Consider the following 25181-nt stretch of genomic DNA (forward strand, 5'->3'; position numbering starts at 1 on the left):
GTTTCTGGAGTATTTGTTGTGTGGTCATTTATTCTTTCTTTTTCAACAGTACTGTGTCTGGGATTGTGCCCCCCTTTCCTTCCTCATGGCACTGGGTGAAGCACCCATGGATTTGGAAACATGGGAGGTATTGTTTTTGGCTTTTGTTAAAAAATTGTCTAGGAGAGATTGGGATGAAAGAATTTAAGAATTTTCCAGCTTTGGTTAACACTGGCAATATTAATGTGTACCAATATGCTTCAAAAGAATAATGCTACGGTATGGGACAAACCCAATATTATGATGGAGAGATGTATTTTTTATTCTAGCAAACAGCGCTCTGATTAATCTATAGAGTAATATGTGTCTGCGCTTAGATCTCTTGTAATTATATGTGAGTTTGAGCACATTTCTTATAAGAAAATACAAGAGAGGTTATGGACCACTACTGACATGGCTCTTAATGGTGCAATTAAGATTGCTAAGGTCATTGAGCATTCTGAAAGGTTTGTACAGGAGAAAAGGGGTAGTGAGAAGATGTGCATATTGTGTCTAAAGATGGGGATAAGATAAAGAAATCTCATATGCAGAAAAAGGAGGGCATGCAAAATAATCAGGTGTAGACTAAGTGGCAAAGACTGAAGGAGAGGAGAAGCATGGCTTTGTATTGTAGATGTGGTAGCAGTGGGCATTTAGGGAATTAAAAAGTGTGCCCAGCTGCTGATAAAATGTGTTCCAGGTGCAGCAAAAAGGGGCATTTTGGCAGAGTATTTAGGACGTCCTACAGTGGCATACAAGTTTACCACTCCCCTTCACCCACAAACCAATGGTTTAGTTGATTCAACAAAAACATGAAAGGTATGATTTCTAGACTCCCTGAAAAACTGCCATGCCTGCTTTTCACCTACAGAGAAGTACCACAGAAGTGAGTAGGGTTTTCCTCCCTTGAACTTCTGTTTAGTCATCCTGTAAGGGTCCATTGTGTCTAGTGCAGGAAGGTTTGGAGAAACCTCTCAAAGCGCATAAGTAAGATATAGTGGAGTATGTACTTGGCCTTCACTCAAGAATGGCTGAATACATGGAAAATACATCAAAAAACCTTGAAGCCAGCCAAGAGCTCCAGAAGCTTTGGTGTGACCAAAAGGCTGCACTGGTGGAGTTCCAACCGGGGCAGAAGTTGTGGGGTTTGGGGCGTGTTATTCCTAGGGCCCTCCTGGACAAATGGAGTTGACCGTACACTATCGTAGAAAGAAAAGGAAAGAAAAGGAAAGGTCATCTCTCCGGCAGACTTCGGCTCTTGCAGGAACCCAAGAGGATCATCAATGTCAACCGCCTTAAAAATTATCATGACAGAGATGAGGGTGCAGTATTCCTAATTATCCAATGAATCCCCTACTTCTCAGGGGACTTTCAAGGACCAGCTCATGGGCCGCTGTACTTCTCTATCCTCCACCCCTTCCTCCAGGATTTACTGATGTTTGAGGTATCATTAACTAGGAGGGTGGGAATAACTTACATTTATAAACACACTCATAATGGACTTCTTACTTTTTAAACCAGGTCTTCACTGGAGACTTGAGAAAGCATAATCCTTGCCTTCCTTGGGCTGCCTACATTGCATGATTCATCTAGCTATCTGGGGCCATATCACAGATGGTGCCCCGGGGTGCAACGGGCGTTTGAGCCCGCTTTGTGTGCCCCTGGAGCACTTTGGTATTATAGATGGGGACGCAGGCGCTTGTGCGGGCATTTCTTTGACTCTGCACCCGCGCCATATTACAGACGCGGGCGCAGAGTCAAAGAAGCCCTCAGGAGGCGCACTGACAGTGAGCCATTTAAAAGGTGGTGCACTGTCAGTGTGCTCCTGACAGCAGCCCTCTGCAGCAACCCTCTCCCATGGACTCCCCAGACATCCCTTTACAGGCGGGTTGCCTGCAAGAGGATCTCTAAACCCCTCTGAAAGTGAAGGCAGGTCAAAACACGGAGCGGCTGCTCCTTGTTTTCAAATGAATGCACTGCCCTGGAGGCAGTGCGAGTTCGCGGCTACCCTTGGGGCAGCGCATACACCATAATTGGGTGCATTATCCTTGTTTGCACCCGGCACACCTTGGCGTCAGGCACAAACAGTGATAATGTGTAATACGGCCCTTGTTTTTAAAATAGTTCCAAATTGTTCTTTCCCTGTTTACCTAAGTCAATTTCCAGATGAAGACTGCCTTCTTGTTGAGAAACCAACAAAAGAAAGTTATCTCATTCTTGCCAACTAGCGCAGAGACTTTGTAATCTGACCATTAGTTAACTCCTTGGAGATTAAGCTACCTCGTTTATGGCTGTCAGCCTCGGACTCTCATATCCAAGCATCTGATATTTCTCTTCAAACCTGGTCCCCCATTGGTGAGCTACGAAGGCTCGCCAATGGGGTGTCCTGAGAGCATGATGCATCTGCCTAACCATGGTGAACCCTTGATGTAATAGTCCCCGCTCACCCACAGATGGCTTCCTCGCAGATGTATCCTGCCATTTACAGGTCTGACAAAGAGGTTATAGTAGAACTGTATTGCCGCAGTTAGTAGCAACCATTACAACCATACATTTTTTCTCTTCTGGATTCCCAGCAACACTAAAATGGCTGCATTGCACTCCACTTTGGCTATAAACAGCTTTAAACAATTGCTCCAAACTATATTCCTTACTGAATGTGATAATAATTATTGTAGTGTGCTGAAGGTCTTCATTCCCTGAAGTTTACACACACCACAGAGTAACAGAGAGGGGATTTATTTCCTCTCAGGAATCGCTCGTTCATTTTACGCTGTGGCTTTGCTACACTTTAAAAGATTACACGCAGAGAAAAAAGCGACAAAGTACATAAAAAAAGAAAATAATAACACAGGCACTTTTTACACACAGTTTTTAGTGAGACTTAAACGTACAATTGCACTAGAATATTTTCAGCGTTAGACGTTGCCACTTTAAGGCACTTTAAGACAACCGGAAAAAGGAAAATAAATGCATGCTCATTCTTCCTGACAACAATCCCTTCAGAATAAGGCAGCCTTGCTGCGTGTAGCCAGCCACGGTTAGGTCTAATGTTTTTCCACATCCTTCCTGTGACAAGTGACCTTTGTCTGTGGTGATAAATCCTACAAGAGATGATAACATCCCTGATTTAAGCCATCTCCTTCTTAGCCCAAGTTCAGCTAATCCCCGAGCACCGTCTCTTTATTGATGTGTTCGCGGCTGCATTAATATTTCTGTCATAAAAATGGATTTGCAGATATTTACTGGGCGGCTATAAATACCAAGTAGCCTCGCCAGTGCATAAACAACACTTACTCTGCCATCCATCCCCTAACAACATCGCTATTGATGGCCGCGCGAATTTGCAGACATTGGGCCTGTCTGAGTGTATCTGATCGCAAATTTTCTCGCATGGGATATACGTGAGGGAGCCTATCTTGCAAGCAGAAACAGTATGCGCAGGCGCAGTTCGAGGATGGCGCCTGATGGGTGAATTCCATAAACAATCATGTTTTCAGACTATCATATGATATGATAGCAACTCAGATCTTTCACACGGAGGGGCAGGGCTTTAAGTGGGACAAAAAAACTGGGGGGATCTCTCGAAGTGGCGTGGTCAATTAAATTGAGGGCATTGCTCAAAAACACATAAGTTAAACATCTGTGCTTATCATTGTGTGCCGCCCAACTGGTATTGTGTTGTTTCTGTCATTGCATCCAGATATGATACAAGTAACATCATACCCACAAGTCAGGACTATTTAGCTTTGCCAATAGTTGTTAGTTGCATAAGATACATAAGCAGCAACTATGGCATGTGTATAATATTGAAAACGCTTCCACTTAAAGCCCTGGTGACACCACAACAATGTTGCTGCTCCTGAGTTTAAAAAAAGAGAAGGAAAATCCAGAGAGATAATGACTCTCTTTAAAGAATTCCCCTTCCCCTACAATGCACACCTGGCATGACGTCATGACATAACTTCTCCACTAGTGAGAAGCGAGCTGTGTGAGCACGCGCATATCGATGTGCTTGCTGTCACTACAGTCCAGAAAAAAAACGGACCGCCTGTGCCAGGGCACAAAACAGAGCCCGATAGAGACCCTTTTCGAGGCCCTTAAAAAACTCGACCCAATCCACTTAAAGCCCCGCGGAGGGGCACTAGCATCCGAGTTCTGGCCTGGATAGCACAGATGTACTGGGATGTCGCTCCTTTTACCAGTGATGTCTGATCATGGTGGCCCCAAATTGCTGGATTACATAGGTGTTGAGCGCTGGCATTCTCCGCTCTCCAGACTGCACCCCAGGCTAATCACACTCTCCATTATCCCCCCGTGACATTGGCAAACGTTGGGTAAATACTTATCTTATTGGGATTAAAAATTCGATATACACATATTATTGGCCCAACTACATCAATATAACCTTGTATTAGTATATTTGTGCAATTAGAGTTTATGTTAGTAATATAATACCAAACGATTCACTTTTTCGACCGATCGCTCCTATTGGTATTACTGGAGCCATTTTGTTTCGTTTCTCTGTGTGCAAGTATTGCTTCCCCGAAATCATGTGATTCCGCTCTCTGCTCGAAACCACGGCCAGTTGAGCTGCCTATTATATTTGCTAGCTTGCAGCTTGAGGAAACCCAAGGTCACACCTGCCCTTCTTGTGGGATGCGCACTTTCTAGCAGGGCCCGTTCCTGTACTCCCCGGCTACAGATAGAAAGGAGGCACCTCACTGACCTGCCCCCGGAATAGCTTAGGCCCAGGCTACTAGCAAATCCATTGTGCCTTATATGGGTATTCCTCTTGGCTTATTGACAAACTGTATTTTTCCTTGTAGGGTGTGATTGTGAACCTATGAAATGTATATATGCTTTGTATCATGAACATGTAGCCAGTCTCCGCTGCGCACCTCTGAGGGTCGTGCAGACTGAGGCTCCCCTGTCAGGGCTCGTATTTGATGAATAAACGATTGAACCTTCTCCATTGCCGACTGAATTATTATTAGTGATAAGATATATGGGCTATTGGTAAGTATAGCCTGTCTGAATTAATTTTGAATCCTTCAGTTGGCGACTCCGCCGGGACTCCGCGATAGGGTCGTCCCCTCCTGTAAACAGGGGTGATGGAACAAGGAGGAGTTCCGGCCGAGTGGGTGGACAGAAAGAGGATCCTGATTTGAGACACTCATTTGTGGTATGAGAAGAAGCTGTTCCACTCTCGAGTCCAGTATCCCTCCCAGCTATTGAAGACACTTCGCCAGAGTCCTACGATTTTAACCCGAGAGAAGAACAGACTGTGTCGGTCTGTTTAGGTGTCGGCAGTGGAGAATTCGCAATCGGCCTGAAGTGCACCAGGTGAGTGACATTTGTATTTAGATTGGATAAGAATCACTCAGCGGAAGTGTTTCTTCTTGACGACAGTTAACTGTTTTTGTTTGAAGGTGGCCGGGGAAGCCGGACCACAAGGGAATCTGAGGATCTGCTGTTGTGGCAAAGGGGCTGCTCGGTGGGTACCTCACAGACTTGTTTGGTGAGAAATGTGAGATTACACCCGATGCCTTATCAGAGTACGGCGTTACTCGCTTGGCCGGATCCCCTCCGGGAAAGCCCTGGGCACAACTGGGTAAGCTCGGGTTCTGGTGCTACGCGCCCAGGTGGGGACCATGGGAGAGCCTGTGAGGGGGTTCGTGGTTCGCCTATCAGGTGCTCTCAGAACAGTCTGATGACTGATCTTTTGGTTTGATTTTAGTGGTCTGGAATTCTTCTGAATCGGTTCCCCGAACAGGAGTCGACTGGCTCTGTTCGTATTTGAAGACATCATTTGCATAGAAGAGATTTTGAGGAATATTGGCCTTGCACTGTTTTACAGCACTTTACTGCAATGATTGAATGAGAACTGTAAGAGTGAGTGGTAAAAAGGGCGTGTCCAAGTGTGTGTGTATTTTGAAATTGCGTGAATAAGAATTGTATAATTATTGCCATAATGCCTTGTTTTAGTAAACTATGCTTTGGGTGCTGCTGTCGGAAGGGGACACGGCTCGAAGAAAGACAGCCTGCCCCTCCCGAAGGCAGTCCCAGTTTTGATATGTATGTTAAACATGGATTACAGCCAATTTAATTTAATACCCTTTGGAACTGGTACACCAAAGACAATTTGGAATTACAGTGGCCTCTCACGGGGTCTTTTGATGAGAAAAAGATTAATTATATACAGAATAAATTATTTATGAAGAAAAGACGTCAGTCAATGTTTGACTCACTGAACCTGTGGTTGAAGAAGGCAAAAAGACGACGAATTAGAATAAAATTAAGTCGGGACAAACAGTAACTCAGAAAGCGGTAGCATACGATAAGGGAAAAATGGAAGAAAATATTGAAAGAATGGATAGACAGTTTCGATTAGAAACAGACAAAAGCTATGTGGCTAGGCCAGAGACAGGTGATGAGTTAGAAGAGTTACTGGAGGCCCGACCACCTCCCCCTTACGCCCCGCAAGGTCTGTATCCAGCCGTACCTTTGATACAAGCTGACCAGTTGGGAGCTGCATCGACAAATAAGGCACAGATAGGGGTGGTCGCCACGGCCCCCACTGGCGGAACAGGACAGACTGCCCCGTTCTCCCCTCCTTCCCTTTGACCAACTACCTCACCCTTAATATCCCTTCAGCCGGATGCGGCTGTCCCTTCGCCCTTGCGTTTCTCTCCCCTCCGACTCAGACTACTTTAGATGTACGAACTATGGGAGGTCTGGGCGGTGCCACACCTAAGCGACCGACGACAGACTTGAGTGATCAACAAGCCTACACTCGGTCGCTGATGGGGCAGGAGGAGAGGAGAGCTTTTATAACTCAGGCATCCCAGTGGATGCGGAATCCCATCAATACTTTGAAGCATATGGAGTACCATTAAGGATTTTGAACCAGTTGCACAACAACTGGCCTTAGAGAGCATGGGGATCCGACTGATTTCATTATGGGAACAGTACTTTGAGGAAGGATTGCCTCCGCAGATACTGCGTGACATTAGGGATCATGCTCATAAATTCCATCTTCAAACTAAGGAAGTATATCAGAATGTGAATACTCTTTTGCATTATCGAGAACAAATGCATCGGAAAGGCTTTGAGTGGGGTGCCCAGCACCCCATGAGAGAGGTACATCCTCTCTTCTTTCCGGAAGTACCTGAAATAAGGGATGGCGGGGGCAATGTTACCAGAGCAAGAGTGGACGCTAGGCTTCAGGAACAATGGGTTTATACCCCTTGGAAACGATGCGAGGTCCTTACGTTAAAAGCCCAGCTCTCTGACCCCCGTAAGAATCCTACAGCTTATTATAAAGAATTGGCCGAAGCCGCCAATTCCGCCATTATGACTATAGCTGATATTGAGCTATTTTTCGGCCTTTTGATATTTGGAGGCAGATACATGATACAGATCATGTTCCCGAACTAGGGGGGACATGGGGTCAACTGAAGAATTGGGATAAGGAACGAAAGCCGGGTGAGAAACCCCGGGATGAAATATTAACAGTACCTGATAAAATTGTTGCATATATGAAGACTCTTCTTCCCCCTAGAAAAGTAGATTGGGATTAACTGACTGCATGCAAACAGAAGAAGGATGAAAGTGTATCAGATTTCTTTACCCGATTCGAAAAAGTGTTTATAGATTTTAGTGGTCAAGACCTCTCTACGGAGGGAGGGATACGATTATTTGTAAACCGATTCGTTACGAATTTGCTCCCAGAGGTCATGTCCCGTCTCCAATCGTCTGAGAGTACGTGGACAACGGCTGCCCCGTCTGTCATCCTCAGCATGGCCCAATATTATGAGCATCGTGAAAACGAGAGCAAAGAAAAATCAGAGAGAAAAACTAAGGAACTAAAAACTAGAGTTTTGCTACAACAAGTATGCAGGGGGCAGAATTCAGGACGGGGTGGACGAGGCTCGTTTCAGCGAGGTAACATGGCAGGACGGGGTAGAGGAGGTCCTCCTAATGTCGGGATCAATCAATGTTCTTACTGTAAGCAGGAAGGACATTGGAGGGCGGATTGCCCTCTGTTTTTAGCAAGAAATGGCTCCAGTAGAGGCCGAGGAAGGGGTCGAGGGACTATTGACCGAAATAGCATGCAACGGGAGGATTCGCAACATGAGGGTTCACGTAAGAACTATTTTGATGACCCTCAGAATAGACAATATTACAACGAGACTTATCAAGATGACAGGTATGATGAACAGGATTATGCATGAGACAGCCATGGACAGAGCAGGGGCCATATTACAGTACCAGTTGACCAAGAGGGACCTTATGTACAAGGAAAACTGTTGGGTACATCGGGAAGGTTTTTAGTGGATACTGGAGCGATGAATAGTTCAGTCGCCCATACACTGGTCCCAGGGGCAGCTCTGTCTGGCCAAAATAATGTAACAGTAGGTTTCTCTGGAATACCGGTAGTAAGCCCCGTTTCAAAACCTCTCCTTTTTACAATAGGTCCCATTTCCATGCATTCACCCTTTCTTCTAACCTCTAATTGTGGTGATAATCTCTTAGGGCTGGACATTTTGAAGAGATTACATGCACGCATTTATTGTTCCCCAGATGGTGTTTTCCTGACAATGCAGAAACCACCTGTTACAGAAACTCAATACTTTGCTAAAAATGAGATTTTGCCCCCTGAATTCTCTACCATTCCTCAGACATTGTGGGCCACAGGGGACACCGATGTTGGTCTGTTAAGAATAGCCCCTGTGTCAGTAACGCTGAAAACAAACGCACAGCTGCCATGCATTCCTCAGTATAAAATTTCACCAGAAGGTGAACAGGCCCTGTTGCAGATTATCCGTGATCTCATAAAGCAAGGAGTGGTGGAGGAGACAGCGGCTCATGTCTGTAACAGTCCAATTTTACCGATTTTGAAGAAGACACCAATTGATGGTGCACCAGATTATCAGACTGCATATCGTTTTGTGATTGACCTTCGAGAGGTCAACAAAATAGTGGTCCCACAGTATCCAGTGGTGCCAGATATTATGGCAATCCTAACCATGATTCCTCCTACGGCTAAATATTTTTCAGTAATTGACCTAAAGAATGCTTTCTTTAGCATTCCGATTCATCCTGATAGCAGACATATCTTCGGATTCTCATTAGGGGGCCAAAGTTTTAGATTTACGTGTGCACCCCAAGGCTTCACAGAAAGTCCTAGCAAATATAGTCAGGATCTAAAAGCAGTCCTTGATGAATTAATTTTGCCAGCTGGAAATGCGATCATCCAGTATGTGGATGATATTTTGGTGGCCTCTGATACTGAGGAAGGCTGCAAAGAAGCAACGGTGAAATTGCTACGTCATTTGGCTGATAAAGGAAATAAAGTCTCCCTCTTCAAATTTCAATATTGTCAACAGGAAGTGACCTACCTTGGCCACTTGCTGTCAAAAGCGGGGAGACGACTAACACCAGAACGAATATCTGTAATTACTAACATGTCTGTAACTCGTACCCAACATGATGTTCGTGCTTTTCTTGGCATAACCTCTTACTGTCGCCAATGGATTCCTAACTATTCACTCCTCTCTAAACCCTTGTTGTATTTGACTACCAAAGATGTGCATGAGCACCTACCCTGGACGGATTAATGCCAAGAAGCCTTTGAATATTTATAATCTGCTTTATGTTCTGCAACTGTCTTGGGTACTCCGGATTACCGGAAGCCTTTTTCACTTTATGTGCACGTGGTGGACGGTTGTCCCCTTTCAGTATTAACACAGGGTTTTGGCGGAAAACAGAGACCCTGTGCCTTTTTTTCATCAGTACTGGACATGGTTGCACAAGCCCTTCCTAGCTACCTGAGGGCCACTGCGGCAGTAGCAGTGGCCATCCGACAATCAGAAGGTATAGTTTTAAACACAGATCTCACAGTCATGGTACCGCATGCTGTGGATATTTTGCTAAACAGAACGAAGACCCAGCACCTTACAAGTGCTCGTTTGACGGGATATGAATTAACATTGTTTGCACCCCACATTACAATTAAGAGATGTGCTACACTAAATGTAAATGTAAATGTACAGGAATTTATATAGCGCAAATCACCAACTGGTCTCTAAGCCCTTGCTTAGGGAACCCGTCCTGGTATTCCCCTGTGAGATAACCCCAGCAGGGTATCCGCAAGGTGAAAGCCAGGCCTCCCGCCGTGAGGGGCCGTTGTGGAGATTAAGCAAGCTATTGCCCAGAGTCGCAGAGTGTGAGCCCGTGAATCGAGTAGGCACCGGAGCGAGAATTGTCGAGTCCATGGACATTTTAGGACTCAAGACCCCGCCGAGCCGGGAATTGAACCCTCGTCCCGGGCTGACCTCTGCTTCCAGGTCTGCCTCCTCTATCCAGTGAGCCACACTTCTCCACTAAACCCAGCAACATTATTGCCTCTCCCTTCCAATGATAAACAGGATGATATCCATGATTGTATATTTAGAACTGAGGAGGAAACAAAAGGGCGTGTAGATCTTACCGACACCCCTTTACCAGAACCTCATGGGGAATTGTATGTTGATGGTTCTTGCTTTAAATCCGAGGTCTTCAAACTTGTTGATGCCGAGACCCCCTTGTAAAACCTTTATAGGCGTAAGGACCCCCTTTCGAAAAAAAATTCTAGAAACTGGTACTCCTCATCATCAACTTTTGACAACCATAAATGCACCTGTTAGACCCCATCACATCCATCCATCATCATTCATCCACCCACACTTTCACACATCCATCCATCTACCCTTTCATCCTTCCATCCATACTTCATCCATCCACCCTTTCATCCATACATCCATAGTTCATCCACCCACCCTTTCATCCATCCATCCACCCATCATTCATCCCCCACCTTGCCACACATCCATCCATCATTCATCCATGCAACCTTTTATCCATCCATACATCCATTCACCCTTTCATCCATCCATCCTTCATCCATCCGCCCTTTCATCCTTCCATCCATACATCCAGCCTTCATCCGTCCACCCTTTCATCCTTCCATCCATATATCCATCCACCCTTTCATCCATACATCCATCCTTCATCCACTCACCCTTTCATCCATCCATCCACCTATCATTCATCTCCCCACCTTTTCACACATCCATCCATGCATCATTCATGCAACCTTTTATCCATTCATCCATCCATTCTTCATCCACCCACCCTTTCATCCATCTATCCACACATCATTCATCCCCCACCATTCCACACATCCATCCATCATTCATCCATGCAACCTTTTATCCATACATCTATACTTCATCCATCCACCCTTTCATCCATCCATCCTTCATCCATTAACCCTTTCATCCTTCCATCCATACATCCATCATTCATCCGTCCACCCTTTTATCCATCCACCCATCATTCATCCCCCACCTTTCCACACATCCATCCATGCATCATTCATCCATGCAACCGTTTATACATCCATCCATACATCCATCCTTCATCCATCTACCCTCTAATCCTTCTATCCATCCATCCTTCATCCGTCCACCCTTTTATCCTTCCTTCCATCCATCCTTCATCCGTCCACTCTTTCATCCATACATCCATCCTTCATACATACATCCTTCATCCATCCACCCTTCATCCATCCACTCCTTTCATATTTAATACAATTCAGATGGTCATCTGTACCAAAAAACAGCTGTCTTATCTCAGTGTCAGCCTGTATATACCTTTTTGCTCTGTAAATTAGAAATGAATTTTGTTGTAAAAAAAATGTTACACAAGTTTGGTATTTCAGTTTTGCAATGAATATGCATTACCTAAATGAATGAAAAGAGTTTTTCGATCTCTGAAAAACTTAGCTGGGATCTGACAGCTGCACATTTATCACTTCTCCCTACCAAATTGTTGCTGCTGGCTGGTAACATCCTGTCGCAGGGTTGGCTTGTCTCTCCCGTGTTCAACAGTACACGTCACAAGAAGCGTTCTGCTTACTGTAAAAAGCCCGGGATCGGTAGAATGGACATTGTGCCCCTGTTCCTGAAACTTATGGGATCGGAGGGCAAGAGCTGCGAAGCGTTTTTTTTTTTACAACAATCGGAGGTAGGTAATCTGTGGGGGTTTAGGAAGGCATACCAACACCCTCGACCATGACCCTCCCTCCCCCTTCAACACTCTAAGGGCCGGGTCAGACGGCACAGAAAGTCTGCATATGGCGGCGCTGAAAAGAAAAACAAAGATTCCGCCCTGCGTCATTCTGTCTATCTGGGGCCAATATGCGAATTGTGTGACTCCCCCAGCCACCCCACCTCGCCCCCCCCCCCTCCCTTGTGTATGTGAGGCTGGCTGAAACAGCTTCAGAGACACACCAAAGCCCAAGCCCGAGTACTTCACATTACTTTTTAATGAGGCTTGGATGTTTTTTCACACCTCGGTGTGAATTAGGCCTCCACCGTGAGCACCCTCAATTAGCCCGACGCCACTAAGGCAAAGGAACTGCACGCTCTAACAGAATGTGGGACCCCCCTCCCAGGACTCCACGACCCCCCTGATTGAAGACCTCTGCTTTAAATTGTCAGATGGTGTACAACAGCTGCATACGCTATTACGACCCTGAAAACGGTGGTGGAAACCGCTAGGATTTCTCATCACTCAGCCCAGGCAGCTGAACTAATAGCCTTGTTACGAGCATGTGAAATCAGCAAGGGCCTGAAAGTAAATATTTACACAGACAGCCAGTACGCCTTCAGCGTGGCCCATAGCTTTGGGAGGCTGTGGAGGGAGAGGGGTTTCTATACCACACATGGTCAGAAAATCCAACATGGTCCTTTAATTGATCGATTGTTATTTGCCCTGACCCTCCCAGATACCGTTGCCATCATCAAGTGCAGCGCTCACAAGAAAATCATTGATTCTACAGGAAAGGGGAATGCTTTCGCTGACTCCATAGCTAAGGAAACAGCCCAGACTAAAATGGCTCCTATGTTTCCTAGTGCTTCGGCTCGGTGGGTGGCGGAAACATCTGTGTTTGACAATACCATTGAAAGTGTAAAAGAGTTGCAAAAAGAAGCTACCATAGACGAGGCGCAAAGGTGGGAACAGGAAGTAGGAAAACTAGATAAAAATGAATGTTGGATAGATCGAACTGAGAAGCAGCGTTGGTTACTCCCTAATTCCTTGGTATACGCTGTGGTATCCATTGCTCATGGACCAGCTCACGTAGGAGCAAAGGGCATTTAAGCGATGTTAGATCCAGTCTGGAATAATCCAAATGTTTCCAAAACTGCAGTGCATTTGGTTAAGTATTGCCCTGTATGTTTGCGTTACAACCCAGGAGGTAGAGAATCTGTCCTAAGTGGAAATTTTGCACCACCATCCCTGCCATTCGAAGTTATACAGATTGACTATAAACAGATGAAACTAGTGAATAATTTGAAATATGTGTTGGTGGTGGTTTGCGCTTTCAGTAAATGGGTTGAAGCCTACCCCACCAAGGAAGCCACTGCGGTTGCAACTGCCAAAGCTTTGGTTAAGGAATATTTCCCCCGATATTGTTTGCCCCGGGTCATTTGGTCTGATAATGGGACACATTTAACTCCTTATTGGTTCAAAGTGTTTGTGAAGGTTTACAAATTAAGCAAAAGTTTCATGCAGTCAGGCACCCCCAGTCAGCTGGTCTAGTCGAGAAATATAATGGCATCTTGAAACTAAAAATGGCCAAACTTTGTGCACGTACTGGATTAAATAGGCCCGATGCACTCCCTCTAGCATTATTGTCCCTGAGAACAGCTCCCCACACAAGAATGGGTTTATCACCTTACGAGGTCATCTTTGGCCGCCCGGCCAATGTGTGGGGAGTTCCGAGGCCCAGGTCTTTTAGAGATATTGATTATCCTTTGATGACAGACTATTTGTATGCTTTGACTAAAGACCTGCGTTCTATTCATCAACAGGTATCCAAGACATTGCGGCAGCTGCCAGAGGGTCCTGGACATCGACTGGAACCGGGCCAGTGGGTTCTGGTGAGGAACTACAAACGGAAATCGAGTTTGGAACCAAAGTGCTCTGATCCCTACCAGGTCATACTTGCCACAAGTTCAGCAGTGAAAGTGCATGGACGCAAATACTGGATCCATGTGAGCCACCGGAAGCGCCTCCCACTCCCTTTGCCCTTTGATTTGAGAAATCGCAAAGGAATCCCGAGCCAAGAAGGAGAGTTGTTACCGAGCTTTGTACCGTTTTCAGACGCCCAAGAAGCGGGGCAGGCGAGTGAAGCATTGCTCCCAGGTGAAAGGGCGGCGGCTCGACCAGCGGAGGCAGTTGTTTCTGGTGCATCACAGGGTTCAAATGCATCTGATGTCCTTGCCACAGAATTGTTATCTGACCAGGAGCAGCCTGATCGTAGTAAATACAACTTGCGGCCCCGAAAACAGCGCAGTACCCCAGATTCTCATGGTAGGAGCTAGAGAAAGACTTGAGTTGAGAAAAATCGGCTAGAAATACTAGGGTACTGAGCGAGACACTGGACTGAACACGTTGAGAGCTTGGAACAATGTGTTAAATAGCTCTGTTCGGAAAGAAAGACTGAGTTAAGGGCTGCGGTTGTCCTACGGGAAGAAGGAAGTTGTTCTCTGTACTTTTCTTTTCAAGGGATTGAGGAAATAGAAATTTTAGGTGGCCAGTGTGTCCCCTACATGTACCCCATGTGTGTCCATGTCACCTTGCAATTCCCTTCTCATGCCTGTAATAATAATGCCTCTGCATTTCCGTCCAATGTTAGCATGTCAGTTACCAAGCCCTCCATGAAAGAAACGTTAATTCTGCACTGAGGCCTATGTTGCCAATGCATTTACATGGTGCACGTTTAAAAGTCGAGATGAACCCGTTTTGTGGCTCAGCCGAGCCAGGACCCGAATTCAGGCTCCATGCCTCCTGACACTCTGAAAACTGCAGTTTAGCTTTGTATCCCTGACCTCTCACATACTTCCTGCTTAGCTGAGAGGTGCCCAGCCCGGCCTGCCAAGACAGTATTTTGCTTACAGTTATCTGCCCTGCTCCACAGAAACACATTCCTGCTTAATGAAAAGGGTAAACATATTCCGCCTGCAGAAGATAGGGCCTAGCCGTTCTGTCTCCATTCAAGTGATTTACAGAACCCGCATCCATATCAGGCCCATGGCCCCACGCAATGCACGAAGAAATATATGCACACACTAGCATTTAGTGATGAACAGCCTTTGCTCGAGTTACCTTTAATTCAGATAATACATCCTCCAAACTCAAGATATCAGATAATACCAGCAGTGCAGGTCGTCCTGACATCCAAGACTTCTCTACTAGCACAAAAGTCAGCTCCCCCCAGCTTCCCCCAGTTACACGTCAATTCCACGTCATGACCAAGTTTGCGCACACAAGTAGGGTAAAGGTTCCTGCTGACCATGCAGACCCCCTCCATGTATCCACCCACCTATGACACACCTATGACTCATCAAGTGAACAACCACGTGTACGCCTTCTTACACGCCCTTTTCACGCCCATGTGCTCTTATCTCTCTCCTTCGCCTGCTCCGCCTGGAGCGCTCAGCCTTCTCTATGCAAGTTAATGTATGTTTTAAGTATAAATATTGAACTCTGTGAATAAAGTTCAGATGACGATCCTTCCTGATCCCTAGTGGTGATGGAACCCGATTCTCCCTTACCTCGAGTTACTGAATTAAAGCCCTTTTGAATCGGACACCACGGACTCTGCCTCTCATTATATGCATGATCCTTGTTAATGTATAGAAATTCTGACAGAGTAATTATTTTATTTACCACATAATCTGGCGCCCGAACAGGGACCAGTCCCCTTCCCCACGCGCCGGAGATGTAGGTCCAGCCCCCTGCCCCCTTCTACAGCCGTGACGGACTTCAAGTGCACACGACAGCGGGACTTCCTGCCTACTCCCTCAGGCCCACGGAGGAGAGGGAGACTGCAACCAGGCATCCACACGAGGCGGTGAGGATTGTGGACCATCCCAACCAGAGCCCAAGCCGAGAGAACAAGGTCCGAGGTATCCCGAGGCCCACCTGTTCCGAGGCGCATGCGCAGCACCAGCAGCAGTATCGAGTTCACGCAGTATCGAGTTTCCGAGGCCTTCAAGTTCTGCTTCCCGGTGAGTACCGTTATTGGGAACGCATAAAGACGGGTTCATTTATTTGAGCCCGGTAAAGACGTGTCTGGGTACACAGGCACGGTAGAGACGTGTCTCTTTATGAGACCGGTATGGTTGTACTGTAGTCCAGTACATAAAGTAAACAGTTTTTCAAGTTCATGTTTTTTCCTATGTACTAGTTAAAATGTATCTGTTTTCAATGTTTTAGTGTTGTAGTGTGAATGGTTGTTTTCAGTCTATTTTTGTGTATATTGTGTATTCGTTAAGTTAGTTCCAACATGCCACTGTTTTCGAAATTACGTAAGATAGGGACCAGGAAAGGGATACTTGAGGAGTCAGTTCCCGTCCCGCCTAGAGACACACCTGGTCATTTTATGTATCGGAAGCATGGGCTAGATGCCATACTGTTTTTAGACTTATGGGTAGATTACACGAAGGATCTAGAAGAGAAGTATAGATGGCCTGCCTCAGGAACATGGGATGCTGAATGCATTATGAAAGTAGAGGAAGCACTATGGAAAAAGAAAGTGAGACCGTCCCAGAAAGATGCCATTGAGTTATGGCGTAAAGAAGCGCATAGGAGAGCAGAGAAAGAATTCCACAAAGCAGAGAGAAGTAAAGAGGCAGCAGAAAAAGCCAGAGAAAAAGAACTGCGGGAAGAGGGGGAACGGGTCAAGGCAGAACAAGCAGATAGAGAAAGACATGCCCTCATTGCAGGTATTTATCCCGTCCTCACAGAAGGACTAGCTAAAGTGACCCCCTCAGAAGTATCCAGTAATTTGCCGCCTCCACTAATACCGACTAAACTACATAGACACAAACAGACGGAAGCTGAGGCTTTTATTTCCTCCTATCTAGAAGAGCCCGCTCCAGATTATGTAAACGCAGAATTCCCTCCTCCTGTCCCTTCTGTCAACAATCCTTTTCTCCCTCAGCCCCCAACACAAGATCTGCTTACACAACTGCGGCCTCCGCAGGCCGTGAAAGGCGACGTAGGACAAGGGGCAACGGGAGGGGGGCCACCAAATACGCCACAAACACCGCCAGCAACGCATAAACTGCAAGCGTTAGGACTACAACGAACGCCACAAATGACAGCATCACCCTATAAGCATAATGTAACGATTTCACATTGTATATACGATCCAGTACCAGGTGTGGGTGCAATGCTCGTGTTCTCACTACGACTGAGACGCGCTGTAGATTATCTGATCACATTAGCAGGCATGAAGGAAAATTTAGACAAAATATACCATTTCTTTAGAACGGGGGAGGGACCCGAGAGTATAGAAGAGGCCATGGAACAAAGAAAGGTGGAGATTAAATGCACAATTTTACGTTTTTTGATTAACTGTCTGATCAGGGAACAAGACCAGCCAGACAAAGGAGTAACTAGAGGTCTGACTGATTGGAGTGACAACATAGCTGCCGGTAAACATGATAAAGTGGGACAGACAGAATGTATGTACAGGAAAATACGAAAAGAAATATTAAACTTACACAGGAAAGAGTCTGACGAGAAAGAGGATTCAGCATCAGAAGATGCTGAGCACGAAACAGAGGAAATTGATAAAATGAATTACGTAGGCAAAGCACGACAGTTTGACAGGCCCAAGTGCCTCGACTACCGCAAACAGGGACCTCCCATAAAAGAAAGATACTCCCTCGAAAATCTATTCCAAGCTACTGAGAACGCACTGAAAAGACGAGTAGAGTGCGATAGACCCCACACCCTACATGAACAGGAATTAGCACGGTCAGCCGTTCAATGGGTGTCTAATTCTAACATATATAACAGTGACGTAGTGGCTCAGACCTTTTTGAGCCTTCCTCCGAACGAAAAGCGTTTGGCTGGTATTTACATGGTTCAACATTTGATAACGTTGTACGAGAGTCAATATTCTGATCCCGGTCCCTTGTATAAATTACTGGACGATATACTTCTAGAGAGATGGATAGGCCTAGGTACCGAATTAATTAACGTCATTCTGGACCAACGACATTGACTTTTCTGACCACGTGCATGATTCCTGCCCCACACCACGACAGAAAAAGCTTACACATAGACAGACAGAACCCCCTACGAGAGGTACATCCCGTTAAAAATACAGCGGGTGAACTCCAACGAGTATACGTTTACACACCCTTGACGAAACTAGAAATACTGGAAATGAAAAAGATGCTGCCCTGCCATGATAAAGACCCGGGGGGGTTCCACCGTGAATTAAAAGACATTCTCCGCATAGGGGATTACAAATACGCTGACATCATTAAATTATTGAAAGTGCTGTTACCTGCTGGTATTTACGAAAAGCTTAAAGAGAAAGATTGGGAGGTGGGAGAGAAAAAGATAAGTTGGGCAGAATTGGAGGCCGAGGATAAAGGCCGGCACCCTGGTGTTGGTCTTGGAGACAAAGCTAAAGTCCTACCCGAACTCCTGATACAGGTCCTGCCGAGACTATTGATTACTAAAAAGGAAGATTGGGATGCTATTTCAGCCTGCAAACAGAAACAAGACGAGGACACCAGTGATTTTTATTCTAGATTCGAGAAATGTTTTTCTATTAATAGTGGCCTTAAGCCAAGTAGTGAATCCTACCCACATCTTTTTGTGAGCAAACTAGTAGAGAATTCCCTACCCCCGATCAAGAATAGAGTACTGAAGGTTGAGAGTACCTGGCAAGCAAATAGCCCTTCCCAAATGTTGCAAATGTTACAATATCACCAGAACAGAATTAGAGAGGAACAGGAAAATGAAAGGAGACGCATGAAAGATACGAAAATGAAAGTGCTGGTTGCACAATCGGTACCAGCTAATGGGAATAAAAAGGGCACAACACCTGTTAAAGGGAACTGTAATTATTGCAAGCAACCAGGTCACTATGTAAATGAATTTGCCGTCCTGAAACATAATATAGCTACAGGCAAGACAAAAGAAAGACCGCATCCTCCTAGACAGAATAGCACCCCACAGAACACGCAACAGACAGTAGCGAATTTTCCACCCCCACCAGCAGCTGCCACACAACAAGCCACCCAGCAAATGTACAAGTACACCCAGTCAGACTATCCATTTTTCCTACAGTTCTCATGAAACAGCCTAGAGAGGGAGGTTGGCTTGCCCCTTATTGAGGTTCCTGTAGATCAAGAGGGTCCCTATGTACATAGTCGTGTATTGGGGAAAGACAGAAAATTTTTGATTGACACAGGGGCGAGCAGAACTACCATCAGTCATGACGAGGTTCCAGGGGCACCCCTCTCAGGCTCACAGAATGTTTCCCTGGGATTTTCAGGAAAGCCTATTGTTAATGAAGTGTTAAAGCCAGTTTCCCTAGGAGTCGGTCCATTGTCCCGTACCACAGACTTGTTACTTACTAAGTCATGTCCAGAAAATTTGCTTGGTATAAAGACATTGAAAGAACTGGGAGCAGTTATTTGTTGTTCTCCGGAAGGAGTACGATTGTTTTTACGTGATTTTAAAGGACATTATGTGTTGAAAGATTTCGATCCCAGACTCCAGAATGTACCACAGCATTTATGGGCACAAGGTCCGACTGACGTAGGTTACATGCACATCACGCCACACCGTGTCACTCTCAAACCAGGAGTAGTACTGCCACGCATCCGACAATACAAGTTACCACCTGATGCCGTAGTAGCCTTACTGAAAATTGTTGACAAACTCATTGCACAAGGAGTGGTAGTAGAAACTGACTCGAATGTATGTAATTCACCTGTCATCCCTATTCTTAAACGAACAGACCCCAATGCACCACCAGTCTATAGACTAGTGATTGACCTTCGAGAACTGAACAAATGTATAATTCCCCAATACCCAGTGGTCCCAGACATTTCTTCATTACTGACTGCAATTGATTCCGAGGCAACGTTCTTCACTGTAATTGACCTAAAGAACGCCTTCTTCAGTGTCCCAATCCATCCATTTCGGATTCTTTTTAAATGTCGCAGTTTTAAATTTGCGAGAGCTCCTCAAGGATTCACAGAAAGTCCATGTATTTACAGTCAAGCATTAAAAAGACAGCTGGACAGTATTCACATGCCTGCCAACACCGCACTGCTCCAATATGTAGATGATATCCTGATCACAGCACGTACAGAACTAGACTGCGAACATGCATCACTGACAGTCTTGTACTTTCTGGCAGACAAGGGGCACAAAGTGTCCCCTTCGAAGTTGCAATTCTGTGCACAGCAAGTGGTGTACCTTGGACACTTGCTGTCCAAGAGGGGTAGACAGCTGACACAAGACCGTATTCAGTCAATTGCCAACCTTTCACAGCCCAAGACACAAAAGGAAGTACGGGCCTTCATTGGCCTCACTTCTTACTGCAGACAATGGATTCCCCAGTATGCATATCTAGCCAAACCACTCATACAGCTAACAGCACAGGAGGCAGCGTCTTCGACTGTCCTCCCTTGGACACAAGAGCATACCCTTGCGTTTGATGAATTGAAAAAAGCCTTCTGTCAAGCACCAGTTTTAGCGACTCCTTGCTACAGCAAACCTTTTACGCTTTTTGTCACTGAACGAGACGGAACAGCATTATCTGTCCTTACACAAGACCAAGCAGGAAAACACAAGCCTTGTGCTTATTTTTCTAGTATATTGGATCCAGTGGCCCAGGCTCTGCCTGCGTGCCTGAAATCAGTTGCAGCAACAGCCCTAGCTATAAGACAGAGTGATTCCATAGTGTTAGGACACCCTCTGACAGTACAGGTTCCACATTCAGTGGAAGTTCTCTTGAACCGGACACAGACACAACATCTGACTGTAGCGAGACTGACAGGATATGAACTGACATTATTTCAGCCACACATAGAGATCAGACGATGCAACATTCTGAACCCTGCTACACTCTTGCCCTCAAGCACAATGGACACTGCACCACATGACTGTGTGGAAGTAATTAATACAGTGACGAAACCAAGACAAGACCTGACAGACATTGCATTGCCAGACCCTGACCTGACACTTTATGTGGATGGTTCATGCATGAGAACAAGCACAGGAGAGTTAGTGGCCGCATATGCCGTGACCACTGATACTGAAGTCATAGAGACACAAAGAATAGACACACTGTCAGCACAAGCAGCAGAGTTCATCGCTCTGACACAAGCCTGCATACGAGCCAAGAACTTGAAAGTGAACATATATACAGATTCACAGTATGCCTTCGGGGTCGTTCATGACTTCGGAGTGTTATGGAAGGAGAGAGGTTTCCTGACCTCTCATGGGGCAAAAATTCAGCATGGTCCACTTATTCAGGCTCTGTTAGAAGCAATACATTTGCCTACAGCCATAGCCATCATGAAATGCAAAGCACACACGAAAGTCACAGACACCATTTCCCAGGGTAACGACCTGGCAGATCAAACGGCTAAACTTACAGCCCAGACACCAACAGACACGACCAAGACAGAAGTGTCATCACTGACAAACAGCATGACAGTCAGGGATCCCTCACAAGATGTACTCGACATACAGACACATGCCACTCCAGACGAAATAAAGAAATGGACTGAACAAGGAGGGGTCCAGACTGACCAGGGTTGGATGATAAAAGGCAAAGCTACATGGTTTCTCCCTGACTCTATGGTACAAGTCATCATAAACACAGCACATAGTCCAGCACACTTAGGAGAAAAGGCAATGCTAGACAGTTTACAGAATATTTGGTTTAACAAGCACCTGCGTGCAGCAGCAAAACAGAAAGTACGCACCTGCATGATATGTTGCCAGTTCAATCCAGGCAAAGGCATTCCAGTGGAACAAGGTGGATTTCATCCTCCTGACCACCCTTTTGAAGTCCTCGAGATGGATTATATCCAGATGGACAGATGTAGATGATACAAATATGTCCTAGTAGTTGTATGTGCACTATCTAGATGGACAGAAGCGTACCCAGTCCCAGATTATACTGCTGTGACCACCGCCAGGCAATTGGTACGAGAATTCTTTCCACGGTACGGATTGCCCCGTGTCGTGTACTCAGATAACGGTCAGCCATTCTCCTCTGAATTAATGAAACAAGTATCTCTTCTGTTAGGTTACCAGTGGAAGTTTCATTGTGTGCGACACCCAGAGGCAGCCGGACTTGTAGAGCGTCACAATCAGACGCTCAAGACAAAATTAGCGAAAGTCTGTGCAGAAAAAGGCGCGGATTGGATGGTAGCCCTGCCGGTTGCCCTCTTTTACATGCGTATGGTAGCTCATTCCAGAACAGGCTTGTCCCCTTACGAAGTGGTTTTTGGTAGACCACCAAATATGTGGGGTACGCCTATGCCAAAGAAAATTACTGATGTTGACAGTAATATGCTGACAGATTACCTGGCTTCCTTGATGTCTGCACTCCTCTCTTGTCGTTCACAGGTTGCCGCCACCTTCCCCGACAACACCCAAGTCAAAGAGCACACCATTGTTCCGGGGGATGTAGTGCTGGTCCGGAATTTTGATCGTTCAAGCCCTCTCAAGCCCCGCTGGCGCACGCCGAAGTTAGTACTGCTTACGACGAGGACTGCCGTCAAGGTCGAGGGAAGAAAGGGCTGGATCCACGCCCAACACATCAAGAAATTCCATGGAAATGCCGGAACTGTGATCGAAACTAAAGACTGCCCCGAAATTAATGACTCAAAGCCCCCTTTGCTAGAAAAGACTCCGCAACAAGAATATAGGTCCAAATTACGGTCTAGTAAGTCAGACAGCCTTTAATTGTTTAATTCCACCCTGTGGTGAATCGGTTAGACAGGTTCCTGACATGTATAAGATCGTAGACCAGAATAGCAGAAAGAGAGATAAGAAAGAAAAGTACTGCAAGACTTTACGCAGTAGATGTATAGTAACTCTGATTATTATGTTTCTTCGAAGTATATCGATTATATGTATCAGCCTGACACTACATGTTTTCTTTCCTCCTATTGCTTCACATATACACTCTTACTTTAATAACACTGTAGAGCACACATTCAGTGATCTGCCACCCCATGAACTGTCATATCGACTAGCCCTGCGCAACAATACTTTTATTCGAATGTTGCATCATTCTCATCAGACCAGCAATGTAACGAATTGCTGGGTATGTGGCCGACTCCCACCTTATCAGAAAACGAAGGGAATTCTGCCCCTTTTTCCTTTCCTGTTCTCGCACAATGGTTCGTGCGGAGCATGGTTTGCTTTAATGTCATCACAAGACAGAAAGTTCACAGATTCCCAGAGCGATTGGATCTGGGGAGATTTGAATACAGTAATGAATAGAGCATGTTTTCCAGACAAAGATGGTCTTCCCCAGAGGAAAGGGACCGATCTAGAGAATGAAGTGTACAAACAAGGAAATGCTTCCCTTAACTTTATGATTTTGAATGTCCAGTCCGAGACAAATACAGGTCCACCGTTCATAACAGTCTTACCAGTAAAAGGTGAATTGTGCGTTAGAAAGAAAGGGTCAGTGCATTTAGGACACAGTGATTGTAATACTGTGGTCGAGTTCAATGATAAAGGAAAGTCTACTTTCAAAGCTTCCCGCCATTCCTATTTCATTTGCGGTCAGACAGCCTATGTACGTCTGCCCTTAGACTGGGGTGGGACGTGTTATATTGCGTTTCTGTTGCCACCTGTTTTTCTAGCCCCATCCCATTATCATCGAGATTCCCGACTAGTACATGTTAGAAATAAGAGGGAGACTGATTCCCCAGTGATTAATCAGACTGAGACAGCTTTGGAGCAATACACAGATTTCAATAAAGGATTCTTTTTCTTCATAGGTCCCGTCCAAAACAGTAAATTAATACGCAGGTTAACAAGAACTCTTGAAGCAGTAGGAAATGAGACTGCATCTGCTCTGGTGAACTTGACGGGGGAGCAGTCTGCGATGAGACTTGTTGTTCTTCAGAACCGCCTTATTCTTGACGTCATCCTGGCAGATAGGGGCGGGGCTTGTAGAGTGATCGGCTCCAGTTGTTGCGTGTTTATTCCTAATAACGCGCCATCCGTGTATGCAGCAATAACAAGACTCCACAAGATAGCTCACGAGATACATCAGAATCCAGGCACATGGACTTGGTCCGGTTGGCTCTGGAGTGTAATATCAGCATGGGAATGGAAAGTATTGTCGTTCCTCGGAATGATACTGCTTGTTATATTCAGTTGCTGTCTCTGTCTGCAATGTGGCCCAGCGATTTGCGGCTTGTGTGCCACTGCCTGTATTCCCCATCCACGTATACAAAAGAAAAAAGAGGAGCAAATGATGCTGTATGATCAGATATGCGGTATCATGAATATAGACGTGTCCTGAAGGGCACAGTAGGGGAAAAGGAGGGAATGAGGAAATAGAAATTTTACGTGGCCAGTGTGTCCCCTACATGTACCCCATGTGTGTCCATGTCACCTTGCAATTCCCTTCTCATGCCTGTAATAATAATGCCTCTGCATTTCCGTCCAATGTTAGCATGTCAGTTACCAAGCCCTCCATGAAAGAAACGTTAATTCTGCACTGAGGCCTATGTTGCCAATGCATTTACATGGTGCACGTTTAAAAGTCGAGATGAACCCGTTTTGTGGCTCAGCCGAGCCAGGACCCGAATTCAGGCTCCATGCCTCCTGACACTCTGAAAACTGCAGTTTAGCTTTGTATCCCTGACCTCTCACATACTTCCTGCTTAGCTGAGAGGTGCCCAGCCCGGCCTGCCAAGACAGTATTTTGCTTACAGTTATCTGCCCTGCTCCACAGAAACACATTCCTGCTTAATGAAAAGGGTAAACATATTCCGCCTGCAGAAGATAGGGCCTAGCCTTTCTGTCTCCATTCAAGTGATTTACAGAACCCGCATCCATAGAAGGCCCATGGCCCCATGCAATGCACGAAGAAATATATGCACACACTAGCATTTAGTGATGAACAGCCTTTGCTCGAGTGACCTTTAATTCAGATAATACATCCTCCAAACTCAAGATATCAGATAATACCAGCAGTGCAGGTCGTCCTGACATCCAAGACTTCTCTACTAGCACAAATGTCAGCTCCC

The sequence above is a fragment of the Lissotriton vulgaris genome, chromosome 1_1, assembly GCF_964263255.1.
Source record: "Lissotriton vulgaris chromosome 1_1, aLisVul1.2, whole genome shotgun sequence".
Lineage (NCBI taxonomy): Eukaryota > Metazoa > Chordata > Amphibia > Caudata > Salamandridae > Lissotriton > Lissotriton vulgaris.